Source organism: Rana temporaria, chromosome 6 (genome assembly GCF_905171775.1).
Source record: "Rana temporaria chromosome 6, aRanTem1.1, whole genome shotgun sequence".
Classification (NCBI taxonomy): domain Eukaryota; kingdom Metazoa; phylum Chordata; class Amphibia; order Anura; family Ranidae; genus Rana; species Rana temporaria.
The window spans coordinates 83,993,832-84,011,698 of record NC_053494.1 but is presented as its reverse complement, the minus strand read 5'-3'; the positions used below and the strand labels follow the sequence as shown (position 1 = coordinate 84,011,698).

At 44.2% G+C, this 17,867-nt stretch overlaps 1 protein-coding gene across 1 annotated transcript in view; it reads right to left on the bottom strand.

Moving 5' to 3' along the window:
• Positions 1-17,867, bottom strand: part of GRIN2A (glutamate ionotropic receptor NMDA type subunit 2A) — a 1,843,544-nt gene that overhangs the window by 321,724 nt on the left and 1,503,953 nt on the right. The gene's annotated exons all lie outside the window — the stretch shown is intronic.

The following is a 17,867-nucleotide window of genomic DNA, read 5'->3' as shown; positions in this document are numbered from 1 at the left end:
ACATGCTAATCAACAGAGAATAAACCAAAAAACCTACCTGTCCTCCTAGGAACATCTGACGTATAGCCAGGCAGGCCCACCACCTGCTGTGGGTGGAAACACTGGGCCACTGCCCATTCCTCCTCCGTCAGTCTGACTGGGCAGGGTCCCCCTCCTCCAGTGCCCCTGGTATGGGCGTCGATCCTTGCCATCTTATTCCGGACGACGCTTCTCAGATCATTTATTTTTTTCTGTATGCCAGCGGGGGTCCTAGTCTCCCCCCCCCCCCGCCGCATTGATCTGGTCGGTGATTTTTTTAAGAAGCTGCCTCCTCCTGGCCGGGGTGGTGTTCTGGCTCTCAGGGCCATGCAGAAATCGCCCATATTTCACAATGCCCCGAGCAAGAATTTGCTTCTCTCCCAGGGTGAAATTAAGCTTCCTGCGTTTGGGGGGCATCTCATACACCACCCAGCAACAACAAACACACCCGACAAACAATCTACAATACACACCCAAAAACCTGACAAAAATATATACCACAAAAAAATAACCAAAATCTAAACACACAAGGACACAGCTAATAGTAATTCAAAAACAAACACGCACCAACAAACAAACAAAAAACAAACACCAAAAAACAAACACCAAAAAACAAACACCAAAAAACAAACACCAAAAAACAATCAGCAAAAACAATAACAAACAAATTAAATAAATACACTTCTCAAAAACAAACAACAACTAGACTCTCCAACTCCTCAAACACTTTTCTCACAAACACAACTTACCAACACACAAACAAACAGAGCAGAAGCAAATTGCTCATGGAAGGGGAACAATGGGATATACTTTTGCAAGGGAAGTGTGTGTGTGTGGTGCTTTTTAGACACAGGGCGATCCTCAAACTAAGTACACTTGGCCTTTTACCTATCTCACTGATTGCGCCGAGATCAGTTCTGCACATGCCCAGTGAGGTCCCGATTCGTGCGCGCATGCGCAGTACGGCCGGCGCCTCATTTGCATGGGGTCACGGCTCATTACAATGAAGCACGCCCACTTCCTTCCCACTTGCAAAAACCCCGCCTTACGCCTCTGAATTTAAGTTACGCTGGCGCACATTTAGACGCAAATGCGCTGTGGATACGGCACTTACGACACCAACTTAGGGCAACGTAACTTAAATGACATAAGTTAGGACAAACTAAATTTGCACCGCTGGCTGAGGATCTGGCCCAGGATTCCCAATTACTGGTGGTAAGTTTTCATGAACTGCTTGGAATACAACTTCCAACCGATGAATTGATGCTTAACACTGGCATATTTTGATACAAACTGATGAGAACTTTATGTTTCTCTCTTTCTTTCCCCTGGGGGGGCCATTTCTCCATTCTATCTCCTTTATATAGGATTTCTAACGCCACCCAAATTGAACCAATTGGTTCTATCCACTCTATGAGTGATATCAAATAGGGATTTCTCTGTATGGTGCAGCCTGCAATAGGAGACATCTGGGTCCCAGGACATCGAGGGGCCTTTTGGTCCACACCCTTGGGCGCGGAATTTTTAAGCAATAGGTGAGATTTTTTCACTAATGTATGTGCTTTTTCTTTGTTTGATGAAGAAAGTATATTATCATATGTGCTGTTTCTGTATCTAAATGAAGAAAGTACAATTTTATATTGTGAATGTATTTAATATTTACAATGTTTTTTGATCTACTTCAGATGTAATACTTGTTTATGCCATGATGAAGAATGCGTAGCATTCAAAACGCGTCGGCTTTCAGCTACAACTTACCTCCCAAAATTGGTGATGGTACCGTATGCCGGACAGTATCTGCATCATTTATGTTTTGTATAATGTATATTCATGTAATTTTCGAGATAATTTTTTGTATATGCTGAATCTATTTTTGTAATAAATTGATATAATTTTTTATATATTTTTGAAACCTTTTTTTGTGTTGCCTATACAATCCCACTCTATGAGGTATATTCGATTAATTGATAGGACACCTCTTTGGACAAAGTCTGGGCGAGTGATTGTCTAAAGGAAGTGGTTACCCCGATGAAGCGGTGAGAGGGAATGATGGAGAGAGGAGGAATGTCGGTAGATTGATCCTCATTCATACGGGACAAGGAGTCAGCTTTTACGTTTTGTGTACCTGGCCGGTATGAGATAAAGAAGTCAAATCTGTCGAAGAATAAACTCCACCTGACTTGGGAGGCGGACAAAGTCTTACAGGCCTTCAAATGCTGTAGATTACGGTGGTCTGTAAGGATGGTTATAGGGTGTGTGGTACCCTCCAAAAGATGTCTCCTGTTTGCTAAAGCATCCTTTATTACGAGGAGTTCCTTTTCGCCAATGGGGTAGTTCTTCTCTGCAGGTGTCAGAGTCCTGGAATAGAAAGCAACTGGATGCAGAGGCTCAGATAAGGTCGGACGTTGAGAGAGTATGGCTCCCAAGGCGAAGTGAGAAGCGTCAACTTCCAGAGTGAAGTGGAACAGCGGGTTAGGGAGTTGGAGGATAGGAGCAGAAGTGTGAGGCCCCGTACACACGACAGAGTTTCTCGGCAGAATTCAGCGAGAAACTCGGTCAGAGCCGGATTCTGCCGAGAAACTCTGTCGTGTGTACACTTTCGGCCCGATGGAGCCGCCGAGGAACTCGTCGAGAAAATAGAGAACATGTTCTCTATTTTCTCGTTGTTCTATGGGAGAACTCGGCCCGCCGAGCTCCTCGGCGGCTTCAGGGCTGAACTCGCCGAGGAACTCGATGTGTTTGGCACGTCAAGTTCCTCGGCCATGTGTACGGGGCCTCAGAGAGCTTGAGAGAATCAAAGGACTTCTGCGCTTCATTTGTCCAGGAGAAGGGTGTCTTCATACTAGTTAAAGTAGTCAATGGTTTCACAATTGCTGAGAAGTTCTTGATGAACTTATGGTAATAGTTTGAGAATCCAAGGAAGCGCTGCAAGGCCTTCCTTGAATGTGGAATAGGCCAGGAAAGAATACATTCCACTTTGGATCGATCCATCTGAATTCCTTCGGGGGTAATTTGGCATCCTAGAAATGATATACTTGACTGACTGAAAACACATTTCTCAAGTTTAGCGTATAAGGAATGCGTTCTGAGTCTGGCCAAGACCCAACGTACATGTTTGGTGTGTTCCTCAGGGGTGTCAGAAAAAATCAAAATGTCATCTAGGTAGATTACAACACAGATGTCCAGGAAATCTCAGAAGATGTCGTTGATGAACCACTGGAAAGTTGCAGGTGCGTTACATAGTCCGAATGGCATCACGGTATACTCGAATAAACCATAACGAGTCTTGAAAGCAGTCTTCCACTCATCTCCTGGATGGATCCTGATTAAATTATAGGCTCCCCTGAGATCTAGTTTTGTGAAGATTTTGGAGGTCTGAAGACGTTCGATAAGTTCTGGAATAAGTGGTAAGGGGTAACGTTTTTTTACAGTGATGTTATTGAGGGATGGTAGTCAATTATTGGTCGTAGTGAACCGTCCTTGTTTTTGACAAAAATCATGGCGGCACTTGCTGGGGAAGTGGAAGGTCTAATGAAACCCTTCCTTAAGTTATCATCAAGGTATTCTTTCAGATGGACAAGTTCAGGCTGTGATAATGGATACATTTGTGCAGTTGGAATAGAACTGCCTGGTATGAGGTCAATAGGACAGTCATAAATTCGATGCGGAGGGAGTATCTCTGCTTTGGTTTTTCTGAAAACATCAGAGAAATCCTGTAGATAAGTTGGGAGACTTTCATAGGAATCGGTTGTTAAGAGGATAGAGTAGATGGGATAACAGGTCTCCTTGCAATATGTAGAATGTAGAATAAGTGAATTGTTGCACCATTGAAAAGTTGGTTGATAGAGAAGTAACCAGGGCAAACCTATAACAACTGAGAATAGAGGTGACGGAATAATATCAAAGACAAGGGTCTCAGTATGACCATTGCCACAGGTGACCAACAAAGGAGAGGTTTGAGAGTAGACTGGGCCGAAAGAAGAACTAGAGCCATCAATGAAGGTGACAGACAAAGGGTTTTGCTTAACCACACATGGGATTTTATTAGATTTAACAAATCCTAAATCAATAAAGTTGCCACAGGCACCGGTGTCGACCATAGCATCAATGGTAGTCCTATCTTGGCCCCACTGTAAGGTAAGAGTGAGAAAGACATTGCAATTAGTGGTAGTTCCAGGTGCATTGATCTTACTAATGTTAGAAATGTTACCTTCAGAGGTCTTCTTGAGAAGTGGACAGGTGGAGACAATGTGGTCAGGGGCGGAACAGTACAGACAAAGGTTTTGGGCTCTGCGTTTCTGTTTCTCAGCTGGGGATAATGGCCCTCTGATTGCGCCAAGTTCCATGGGAACATCCTTAGGGGGTGACCTGGATCTCCTAAAAGGTGTAGGCTGGTAAGTGTTGGCACGTTCAGCCTTCCTTTCTCTAAGACGACGGTCAATGGAGAGAGAGAGGTGCATAAGATCCTCTAGGGAAGCAGGAAGTTCTACTCGAGCAATTTCATCCTTCATAGGATCTGAAAGACCGAGACGGACTTGATTCCGCAATGCAATATCAGTCCACAAGGTCTCTCGGCTCCAACATTTAAATTCAGAGATATAGTCCTCTACAGGTTTCTTTCCTTGCTTGAGGTTCCTAATAGTGTTCTCTGCGGTAAATTGCTTATTGGGGTCCTCGTAGAGGAGAGACATTTCATCCAGAAAGGTATTAAATGCGCCCAAAAGATCACCATGTTCCTCAACGTAAGCATCAGCCCAAACTCTGGGTTCCCCCTTGAGATAGGAAATTAGGGTGAGAATTCTTACCCTATCGGAGTAGTAGGTGCGGGGGCGTAATTCAAACATAAGATGATAGGAACTAATAAATTGACGGAAAAGTTTCCTGTCACCTAAAAAGGGTTCTGGAGTGCAGACCTTGGGTTCGGGTCGGTCCCTGGGTTGAGCAAAATTTGGATTACGGAGGGCATCATTTTCTAACCGGAGGTCATTCATAGTGGCAGTGAGTGTATCCGCTCGTTGTGAAAGTCCAACTAAGTGGTTGGCAAGCTCCGCTGGATCCATTTAATCGCTATTATGTAAAGACTCTGCTATGTAAAGATTTAATTGGGTTGGATCTCAGCTGCGGAGGCTTCTCAGGTATAAACCACTACTTCACTCTCTTATATGAGCAGAGAGTTTTAGGGTTTAAATCATCACAGCCTCTAATAGATAACCAACAAAAAACATGGGAATGCTTATTACTTCATAAGCATATTATGCAACAAGTAATCAGGTTGAATAGTCTTTATGGTATCTGGTTCAAGTAAGACAATAGGTTCTAAGTTACTAGCAGCAAGTATTTCTTCAAGAAACTGTGGTAAGTGTTTTACTATTGACCCACAGTAATCACCTACTCTCAGTATGGATATCAAAGATGAATGGAACAATCAGGCAGGAAGTTTATACTGAAAGATATGGACTGAGAAGGATTCGATACAGTCTATTCACTGTGAGTCAATATAAACAATGATATATGATACTTGCGGTTCTGATGGTAATAGATGTTTGTTTAAGGCTGCTAAGAGATCATCCAGGTAATCCTGTGGCTCCTGAGAGGTCAGGATATGGTCTGAGATCTTCAGTGTCGGTGAATGGAGAAGCTCTTGGGTAACGGTGGCTGGTGCAGGCTGGAGCTTTGTTCCCAGAAACAAGGGGGGCCGGATGCTCAGGCAGTACAGGCTTCAAGGGCACTATGTGTGCGGTCCCAGGTGACGGCAGGCGTCCAACAAGAATAGCGGAATGACCTGCCGTCATCACTGGAGCTTTAAATAGGGCAAGGAGTGCGGGAGAAGGCGAAGCACGCCAGCGCGCAGTTCCGCGTTCCAGCGTGGACCGCAAATAGCGGCGCACCGGAAGTGACGCGGACAGGTCAGAGAGAGGAGCGCAGCTGTATGAATTGGTACAGGCTGCGCTCGTTCTGTGTAGAATAACGCCAGTGGCGTTACATTTATAAAGAACTTGTTTAAAGAAAAACATGCGGTTTAGTAATTATGCATATGAGCGTATCATTTTTTTTTTGGTGGGGGAGTGGATTTTGGGTGCGAGTTCCCACAATTTTTTCCCCAGGACTTGACCCCTGGTGGAAACCAAACCTGTTATAAGCCAGCTCAAACCTCATATGGGTGCTTGTGAGAGAGAGTGACGTGTGTGTTGTTCCTGATCAAGCTCCCTGTCTGTCTGCCCTGCTTTGTTAGTTTGGATTTCCCTGTGTATAACTTTGGACTGGATTATTGGACTGCGTTTTACCTGAACTGTCAAAGAACTACAAAAGGGGGAGATGGGGTTGGGACTTTAAATGAGAGATGTATACCAAAAAGCAGTCATTGCAAAGAACATTTTTACTGTACCTTGTGAAGTTATGTACAGAATACTCAATGTCAAAAAGTGCATACACAAGATTGCATAAACGCAAGGCATGCTAAAAATACATGTTGACACCATGGTATTTAGGTATATTATTGGGTGAAGTCCTACGCAACAAAGGCCACTGGAAGGGCTGAATGGTATTTAAAAGTTTTGAGTGGAACAATGTAAAAAAAAACCATATAAAATCATCTGTATGGACATCATGCATCTATGTAGACCCGACACGTTTCATTGGGGTATACCAACTCTTCAGGGGCAAATGCAATGGTGATCTATAAAGAGACATAGCCAGGTGGTATAGTATTGTAGCTAAATATGGGCATAAGGGACAGAATGGGCATACCTATAAATACCTATGTTAACTGCATAGATATGAACAGAGGATCGGAGCTGCTCGGGATGTCTGGCATGGGAGATGTGGTAGAGACAGGTGGACAGGCCGGGAGCACTGTGGATTCCCCAAAGACAATGTGCAAGTAAAGGTGACAGTGAGCTAAAACTTCTGTGGATTAAAATCAATAGTATATATTGAATGTATATTATTATTGATGAGAGGTGTGAATACACCCATACATCAAGTCAGATGAAGGGAAAAACTAAGCATAAATGAAAGAGCAAATACTCAAAATACAACAGATTATGCGAAAGAAAGAAAAGAAAGAAACACACCCTAGGTGAGATGATGTAGAAACTAAAATGTAAAGAGAGACATAGTGCTAAGAATATAGGTAGAACCTGTGGTGATTTACCATGGAACTGGGAACCAAAATCACAAGTGAATGCTGCTAGGAAGACACACAGACACCAAATGAAGTGAGTTTAATGCTCCCAGCTGATACAACGTGTCCCGCCCAGTGTCACTTGGGCATGGCAAGGAAGGGAATGTGTCTTTGCAAGAGCGCAAGAATCCGCCCATACAGTAGGGTGACCAGACATCCCCGGTATCAGGGAACAGTCCCCGGATGAAGTCTGTCCCAGGTTGTGTCCCCGGATTGGATATGAACAGGGGCTGGGGCAAATTCAAAGACAGTCAGTGCATAATTAGAAAAAAAAAAATATTCAGAAGTACACACCCCTGCTCCACCGCACCTACTAGCTTAGGGGGGTGTATTGTTTCCATTACCTGTGCCCCTTTCCGATGATCATGTGCTGGTCAGAGCGGAGGGACCATTTCTTCATTTTCTGGCGCATCCCTATTCAGCTCCGCTGGCATGTTCTTCTGCCTTGGCCCAAGTCCTGGCCAGCCGCCTGCCTGTTTTATCTTCTTGTCTTCCCTGGTGGAGTGATATTCCTCCATTGCCCACCCAGTAGTAGCCGGGGGCCCGGAGAGTGAGACTTTAGAGGTTGTGACAGGCAGTGATGGGCAGAGAGAGGCAGCTGGGCTTAGCTGACGGTGTCCAGCAGCAGGAACAGAGGGGAAGCGGATCCAGTCGTGGGCCTGCCAGCGCCTTCAAGGTTTCAACACAGGGGTGCTTTGGGTGTGTCTGTTAATAGACTACATTGCACTGTGTCCGTCTCTCTAGCATCATGGATGGTATCATAACTCACAGGCAGCAGGCACTTTATCATGTGTGTTGGGTGCTGATTTTGGTAACTTATTGGTCATATGCATCAGCACCCAGCAGCCATGTTAAGTGACACACTATGACAGAGCCAGCCAGAGCTATGATAGCGTGCCTGCTGCCTGTGAGTTATCATAATGCTGATGATATTAACCATTTGCTGATCGTCTGATAGCAGATTTACTACTACAGGACGGCCGCGCTGCGCAGGATCACGTATATACGTAATCTCGCATTTCTGGGTATGGGGACCAATCAGCGGCTCAGGCGGACTCGATGTCCACCAGTTTCCTACTGATCGTTATGTTCAAAGACAAAACTGTGGTCTGCCTATGTAAACAAGGCAGTTTGCCGCTCTTTCAGTATGGAAGACATTGATCCTGTGTTCCTGCAAAGCAGGTACAGGGATCTCTGCCTTCTCTTAGTAAAAGCACCTCCCCACAGTGAAAAAACATTTGTTAGGCACACATTTAACCCTTTGATTGCCCTAGATGTTATCCCATTCCCAGCCAGTGTCATAAGTACAGTGACAGTGCATATTTTTAGCACTGATCACTGTATTAGTGTCACTGCTTCCCACAAAGTGTCATTAGTGTCCGGTTTGTCCACCGCAATATTGCAGTCCCACGATGAGTCGCTGATCTAGTAAAAAAAAGTCCCCAGATTTAATTTTTAAAAATCTGGTCACCTTACCATACAGGCTCAGATAACACCTCCCAAATGTCAGCCTAGTTGGAAAGAAAAACATGCTCATGCAGTGCGACATCAAAAGATGTCACACACCGAGTGGTAATGTGGCTCCAATGCGCTGAAGAGCAAACCCACCCAAGCGGCAACCTCCATCCACCACAGACAGGGAGGAAAGGAACAGGGAGGAGAGGGAGGGGTGCCAAAATCTCATTGCAGCTCCCAGGGGACAAACAGGCAAGCAGCCCAAATCACTGCACACACTAAACAAACCCTACCATGTGGAACAGGGTGCCAAGAATGAAAGATGATGAATTGAAATAAAAATAAATATGTTGGTATGTCATGAGATTTAAGAAAATATAATGTATAATAAAAACCATGATCAGGTCTATCATGGGTTGCAAAAGGGCAATTGAAAGATAATTAGCAGATTTCTAAATGGTCAAATACACCTCTCCATCCCTATATGAATTTACTACAAACAGTTTGGGACTTTATAGAAGACGCAAGCACCCAGGCGACTCCTCCATCTCTATATATGAACACAAAAAGGGGGGTATACCAAAAAGCAGTCATTGCAAAGAACATTTTTTTTATAATCTTTATTAATTTTCCAATATCAAAATATACATAGGATGAAAGAAATATCCTGGATCGCCGCACTCCTCAAAAAACAATGTCTTTATTCAAAACATAAAAAAACAACAAAAATGCAAATAGAAAAAACAGCTATGAGTAAGCATCACATGATGCAAAACATGTCAGCTCTTTTTTTCCTAGTCCACTTCTTGTTTGACTTCATGAATTTTGGCTGTTTTTTCTATTTGCATTTTTCTTGTTTTTTTATGTTTTAAATAAAGACATCGTTTTTTGAGGAGTGCGGCGATCAAGGATTTTTCTTTCATCCCATGCTAATTGAGCACAGCCAGCACCCTCTTGGTTTGTTGGGACGGAAGCAACGGGGATTAATTGTTTTATAGAGCGGTATACTTTTCATCAAAATATACATACTTAGGCCCAGATTCTCAAAGGAGATACGACGACGTATCTCCAGATACGCCGTCGTATCTCTGAGTCTGAGCCGTCATATCTATGCGCCTGATTCATAGAATCAGTTACGCATAGATTTGTATTAGATCCGACCAGCGTAGGTCTCTTACGCCGTAGGATCTTAACTGCATATTTACGTTGGCCGCTAGGGGCGTGTACGCTCATTTACGCGTAGAAATATGTAAATCAGCTAGATACGCAAATTCACAAACATACGCCCGGCCGACGCAGTACAGATACTCTGTTTATGTTAGGCTTTTCCCGGCGTAAAGTTACCCCTGCTATATGAGGTGTACATGCGGCGTACCAATGTTAAGTATGGACGTCGTTCCCGCGTCGAATTTTGAATATTTTACGTCGTTTGCGTAAGTCGTCCGTGAATGGGGCTGGACGTAATTTACGTTCACGTCGAAACCAATACGTCCTTGCGGCGTACTTTGGAGCAATGCACACTGGGATATTCCACGGACAGCGCATGCACCGTTCGTGAAAAAAGGTCAATCACGTCGGGTCACAAGTTACTTACATAAAACCCTCCCCCTGTTCCACATTTGAATTAGGCGGGCTTACACCGGCCTATTTACGCTACGCCGCCGCAACTTACGGAGCAAGTGCTTTGAGAATACTGCACTTGCCCGTCTAAGTTGCGGAGGCGTAGCGTAAATAGGATATGCTACGCCGGAACAAAGATACGCTCTTCTACGAGAATCTGGCCCTAAATGTATCTGCTCTCACAGGAGCTTACTTAAATTCTGCTAACAGTCATTTATCAAAAAACACAGATAAACAGTTGAACATTTATTCTTCCCCTTTACCCCGTATTTGTTTCTCTTTTTTTGGTGCAGAACTGTTCGCCGGCGAATAGTTCCCGGCGAACACAGCGTGTTCGGGTTCGCCGCCTCGGGCGAACATATGCAATGTTCGATCCGCCCCCTATTCGTCATCATTGAGCAAACTTTGACCCTGTACCTCACAGTCAGCAGACACATTCCAGCCAATCAGCAGCATACCCTCCCTCCCAGACCCTCCCACCTCCTGGACAGCATCCATTTTAGATTCATTCTGAAGCTGCAGTCTCAGTGAGAGGAGGGACAGTGTAGCTGCTGCTGATTTAATAGGGAAATAGATCGCTAGGCCAGTGTATTCAGTGTCCACTCCAGTCCTGAAAGACTCATCTGATCTCTGCTGTGAGGACAGCGTCCTGACAGCACCCCAAAAAGCCCTTTCTAGGGCTTTTTTTTTTCTTCCTTTGTAATCTAATGTGCGTTGCGGTGGTTTACAGAGAGAGAGAGAGAGAGTAAATTAACTAGGCTAGTAGTGATTTTCAATCTACTTACCTGCTAATCTACGGCAGCGTAGCCTCAAACGAGCGGGCGTAAGGGCGCCTAATTCAAATGACTTGGAGGGGGGCGTGTATCATGGTAATGAGGCTTGACCTCACGTTTTTGATGTTTTTTTACACTGCGCATGCGCCGGCCGACTACATTTCCCAGTGCGCATTGCGGCTAAGTACGCTGTACGGGCCTATTGATTTCGACGTGGACGTAAACGACGTAAATCCCGATTCGCGGACGACTTATGCAAACGACGGAAAAATTTAGAAAATTTCGCGGCGGGAACGGCGGCCATACTTAACATTACTATTCCACTAGAGCATAGCTCTAACTTTAGGCGGCCTATCTCTTACGGAAACGACGTAATTCGACTGCGTCGGCCTGGCGTTCGTTTGTGAATTAGCGTATCCCCTCATTTACATAATCTACGCCGGCCGCAATGGAAGCGCCATCTAGCGGCCATCAACAACATTGCTTGTTTAAGTTTATCTCTGTTAGAGAATACACTTAAACATAGGTCGGTGCAGATTCAGAGTTAGGTCGGCATATCTGTAGATAAGCCGGCCTAACTCTTTCTGAATCTACCTAACAGTGCGTAGAGGATATATATGTATCCCAGGTGTTGTATATATATTTATACACTGTATTGAGTTTAGCTACATCCGCTCTTCCTAATATACTGACAGCACCCCAAAAAGCCCTTTTTAGGGCTAGTACATCAGTCTGCTTTTTTTTTTCCTCTGTAATCTAATTGCAGTTGCCTGCCAGCGTGTGTGTCAGGCTCACAGCCAGGGCCGGTGCAAGGATTTTTGCCAACTAAGGCGAAGGTGCATTTTGACACCTCCCCCCCCCCCCCGGCGCGCACGCACACACCATACATTATATCTGTGCTCCATTAAGCTTTAATGGTTATGATGCTTAAAGTCATCGTTCAACTTAGATGGCGTTATTCTGCATTGCGCTGTATAATGTACTATTGCTGGGATTTGTTGTTCCTCTGTAACTGCTGGTATTCTGCATTGCGTTGTATATAATGTACTATTGCTGGGATTTGTAGTCCTCTATAGCTGGTGGTATTCTCCATTGCGCTGTATAATGATTATACTGCGCAATGCAGATTACCACTGACCAGTTATAGAGGAACTACAAATCCCAGCAATAATACATTATATAGCGCAATGGAGAATACCAGCAGCTATAGAGGAACAACAAATCCCAGCAATACATTATATAAAATGCAATGCAGAATACCAGCAGATACAGAGGACTACAAATCCCAGCAATACATTATATAAAACGCAATGCAGAATACCAGCAGTTACAGAGAACTACAAATCCCAGCAATAATACATTATACAGGCTGCTTAATATATTAATGCAGGGATTTGGTGTCTGTCAGGCCCCGTACACACGACCGAGTTTCTCGGCAGAATTCAGCCAGAAACTCGATCGGAGCTGGATTCTGCCGAGAAACTCGGTCGTGTGTACACTTTTCAGCGAGGAAGCCGACGAGGATCCTCGGCGGCTTCAACACTGAACTCGACGAGGAACTCGATGTGTTTGGCACGTCGAGTTCCTCGGACGTGTGTACGGGGCCTCAGAGTTTGGTCTGTCACTGTGAAGCGGGCGTAACCCTTACACTACCTGATCGATACAACATCATACCTGATGTTTTAAAGCACGTTATTCCAAACAATTTAGGAATGTTAGGTGATTTATGCCCTTTATGGATTAAAACCCGACTCTGCGTCAACTACGTAATTTTCCATGGGAGTTTTGCCATGGATCCCCCTCCGGCATGCCACAGTCCAGGTGTTAGTCCCCTTGAAACAACTTTTCCATCACTATTGTGGCCAGAAAGAGTCCCTGTGGGTTTTAAAATTCGCTTGCCTATTGAAGTCTATGGCGGTTCGCCAGGTTCGCCGGTTCGCGAACATTTGCGGAAGTTTGCGTTCGCCGTTCACGAATGGAAAATTTTATGTTCACGACATCACTAATCCTGAAGCCGTTGTGGGATTCTCTACCCAGCTTGTCCATACTCTCTCGTATTTCTCCTTGTGACCTCTATTGCAATATGCTTCCCTATATAACGGCAGGTTACTGTTTACCAAATTTTCCTCCAATTTAATACTATTGCCTTTCTCGCGTAAAAAAGCAACAGACCCACCTGTGTCCTTTTTTCTGTAGACATAATACTGTTTCCTATCAATCCCAGTAAACAGATCTCTGCCTTATGAACTAAGGATACTGATGTAACTCTGACAATTACTCTCAAGACCTCCCTCCAAAATCTTCGGGGAATACCAAAGTACATGAATAAAATTTCTTGGGATATCTGCACATGTCCAGTAATTTTGGGGATTCAATGGAGCTATCTTGTGTAGTTTATATGGTGTATAATGCTGCATACACACGACAGTTTTTCGCGATGTAAAAAATGTCTTTTTTTTTTTAATGTCATTAAAAACTATCGTGTGTGGGCTCCAGAGCATTTTTTGCGACGTTAAAAATGGGCATTACAAATTTAGAACATGCTCTAAATTTTTGCGTCGTTTTTAACGTTGTCGTTTTTAACGTTGTCGTTTTAACGTTGTCGTTTTTAACGTCGTTAAAAGATGGTCGTGTGTGGGTTTTAACGGCGTGAAAATAACGCGCATGCTCAGAAGCTAGTTATGAGATGGGAGCGCCCGTAATGGAGATAGCACATTCATCACGCTGTAACAGACTGAAAAGCGCAAATCGTCTCTCACCTAACTTTTACTAAAAGGAAATCAGCAAAAGCAGCCCCAAGGGTGGCGCCTTCCGAATGGAACTTCCCCTTTATAGTGCCGTCGTATGTGTTGTACGTCACCACGCTTTGCTAGAGCATTTTTTTTCACGATCGTGTGTAGGCAATGCTGGCTTAACAATAATCGGGTTGAAAAAAACGTTGTTTTTTCTAGACCATTAAAAACGGTGTGCATAATAGCTCATATGTGTTATTTTAAATTGTATCAATTTATCCCGCAGTGACCCCAATATCTGAAATGATGTTCTCCAAATTTCCTCTCAGTTCTCTTCTACTAAATTTGGGACATCTCTTATCCAACATTGATATAATTTACTTATGTCTGCCGATGTTTTTACTAAATAAGTGTACAAGGTTGAAATAGACTTCTTTTTGCTTCTTTTCCTGACCATTTGCTCCAATCCTGATTCTACTTATTGTGTAATTCCCTCAGGAAACTGGGCTGATAGAGCATGTACCAACTGTAGATACCAGAGAGTATAACTCTACGGAATATTCCAGTATTGCTTCATTTCAGCAAATGAGGAGATCCTGTCTTCATGTATTACTTGGGATAGATTCTTAACCCCAAACCTAGTCCAAGCCCCTGGGTTCTTGAACAAAGTCTAGGTGTCGGAGTCCAGGATTTCTCCATAGTGGGGTATTTGGAGATATGTTGATTTACGAATCACCATCTTTTGCTAAACTCACTCTCCATATCTTCACTGTCGTTATCATCAAGGGGGGTCATATCATATCTGGATTTTAACCCGCAAAATGGTAGTGCCTGGAGTGCCTCCACAGAGCGGACAACTGCAGTCTCTAACAATGTAGCAGAGTCGTATCTATCCGGATTCACACCTTCTCCCCACCATCACCAACTGTGTAGCCAAATAATATGTATACAGGTCTGGGAAGGCTAATCCCCTCTGTGTCACTGGGCGCATAAGTGTAGTTTTTTATAATCATTTTTTTTTTCCTTTATTATAACAAATCTTGTTTTACAATCAAATATATATGATAAGAGACTACATCGAGACAAACAATTACAATGCTTACAATTTACCCTTATAATAATAAAAAATCCTTTTACCATATAACATTAGTTCCCCAATCCTCTTGGGTTTCTCTGGATCTATCTTCCTATTTTACCCTTTTCATTCTATTTCTCCCCTCCAGAGTGCCCTTGGGCTACGGGAAATGCACACATCCACACCTTATCCTCCACTCTTCAAAAAGGAGAAGGAGAGAATAACCACCATACCAAACAAACCCCCCCCAAAAAAACGCGGCTCGGCTCCCTTCCCCCTCCACCCCCTGGGTCAGTCCGTCCCTATTTCAGAGGAGTAGTGTAGCCATCCTGCCCATGTATCCTTGAATTTGTCCTGTTGGTCTCTCACCGTGTGTACCCATCTCTCCGCTTTCATAATCCTCTCTACCTCCCCCTTCCACTCCCTTATCGTGGGGCATCTTGATTGTTTCCAGAATCTCGGAATTAGTGCCTTAGCTGCATTTAACAAGTGTGGAGTAACACTTCTTTTATAACATTTAATAGATGATGACATCCCATGAAACAGGAAGTGTAAGGGGGGGGCTCTATAGCTCTAAATGTTCGTTTTTTTATCCACTGTGTTATCTCCTCTCAAATTTTTTTAATCTTGGGACAGTGCCACCATATATGTAAAAATGACCCCTTCTGGTTGCATCCCCTCCAGCAGTTAGTATCTGCGGACAGGTACATCTGCCCCAGGCGAGTCGGAGTCCGGTACCATCTAGTGAGAAATTTATAGGACATCTCTTGTATATAAGAGCTAATTGAGGAATGGTGTGTTGTCTCCATCAATCTATCCTCTTGTTCTGTCATAAAATTGTGGCCCATTTCCTTTTCCTATTCAAGAATGTAGTAGGGAGATGTGTGGCCATTAGCACTCAACACCAACTTATACATTCGGGATAGCATATGGCCGGTTCTGATAGGTTAACACAGTGGTCATCAACCCTGCCCTACAGGGCCCACTAACAGGCCAGGTTTGCAAGATAACTGAAATACATCACAGGTGATATCATTTGCTGCTCAGTGATTGCAGCATTCTAGTCTGCATCTCCCCATGGTAATACATAAAACCTGGCCTGTTAATGGGCCCTGTAGGGCAGGGTTGATGACCACTGGGTTAACACACCACTCCTCAAAAGTGTTCAATGGATTTGCAGGTCTAATCTGATGTTTCCATTTATTAAACCAGTCCTTCAACCAGTGCTTCAACATACTTCCATTCTGCCATTACTACCTCCCCCATATTCTTTACTAAATCCCCCAGTGGAAGAAGTTTCCCTTGTGGTGCCACTCCTGCACAATTCCCTTTCCCCTCCCTACCCCAGCACCCTAAACTACTGTACCTCTTTCCTCCCCCGGGGGGAACCAAAGAAAGCCTTCCAGGGGTGTCAAGGGTGATATCGGAGGGACAAATCTTCCTGTCTTATTCACTCTTATTCAACTGTGGGTATGGAGTTGGGTGTATAGGATTTTACTGTGTTTTTTATTTTGTTTTTTTTATTTTTTGTGGTTGAACTGGATGGACTTGTGTCTTTTTTCAACCTGACTAACTATGTAACTATGTAACTATGTAACTCTATCCCATATTGTAAGCGTTGTTTTAGTCAAGGGTGATACACATTCCGACAATCCCCTATAAGCGGCTGGGATCCATGGTGCCCCTGCCAAGTTCCTTCCTGCCAACGTTTTCTCCACTGATACCCATCCTTTACTATCTATATCATGGCACCAGTTCATAATACGAACCAGGGCCATGGTTCTGTAGTAAATCCCTATATCCGGGAGGCCTACCCCTCCCTCCCCCTTAGGTCTTCTCAGCATCTCATATGCCCGTCTGGGGTGTTTATCTCCCCATACAAAGGTTGTGAGAGCACTCCTTATTTGCCTAAAAAACTTCTTTGGTAGAGTTATCGGAATGGCATGCAGAACATAAATAAGCCTAGGGATTATATTCATTTTAAGTGCGTTTATCCTCCCAAATCACGTCAGAGTATGGCCTCTCCATTTCTTCAAATCTTGAATTATCGAAACCACCAATGGACCATAATTTAAATCATATGACCGTTTTACGTCTGGAGTTATATAGGTCCCAAGATACGATAGAGCGTCTGTACGCCATTAAATTGGGAAAGCTCTCTAACTTTTTTCTCATCCTCAGGGATACATGAATTGGCATAACTACCGACTTTTCAATATTTATTTAGTGAAATTTGTTTTTTTTTATCAAATTTCTATCTTCTTCATTAATTCCATCATGGATTCCTGAGGTGAGGAAAGGTACAGTAGTAAATCATCTGCGTACGCTGATATCTTGTGTTCTGTAGATCCAATTTCTATCCCCTTTATCTTCCTATTTCCCCTAATTGTACATAGAAAGGGCTCCAGCACCAGGGCAAATAACAGTGGGGACAGGGGGCACCCCTGCCTAATCCCATTCAGTATCTCAAAATAGTCTGTCATGGAAGGCGTTCCAGCAGTATGGCCATCAGTAACAATGGTAGGAGAATCCAGTCCCGGCGCATGCGCGTTGGCATGCGAGTGCGCGCGCATGTGCATGCGTATGCGTGCGGCGCCGCATGCGCTGTGACGGCGTTTGGCACCAAAACACGCTATTTAAAGCAGCCAGGTCCCTCACTATCTTGCTGTCCAGTCTACAGCGTATCCCTGGAGTATCCTGCACCTATGTACCTGTTGTATCCTGATTACCTGACCCGGCTTCCTCTTACCACTTCTGCCTGCCACCTGCCCCTGATCCGGGCTACGTCTGACCACCGCACCTGCTCAACCCCTCGCTCTGTTTTCTGCCCGCCTGTTATACCGACCTGGCCTGGACTTTGACTACCCTTTGGACTTTGCTCTGGCTTCTGATCTGCCCGCCTGTGTTTGACCCGGTCTGCTTCACCTGCTTGATTCCTGTCCCGCATGTGCCGCATCCAGCCCGCTACTCAGCTTACTACCAGGCGCTTGTGTCCCTCTGAACTCTTGACC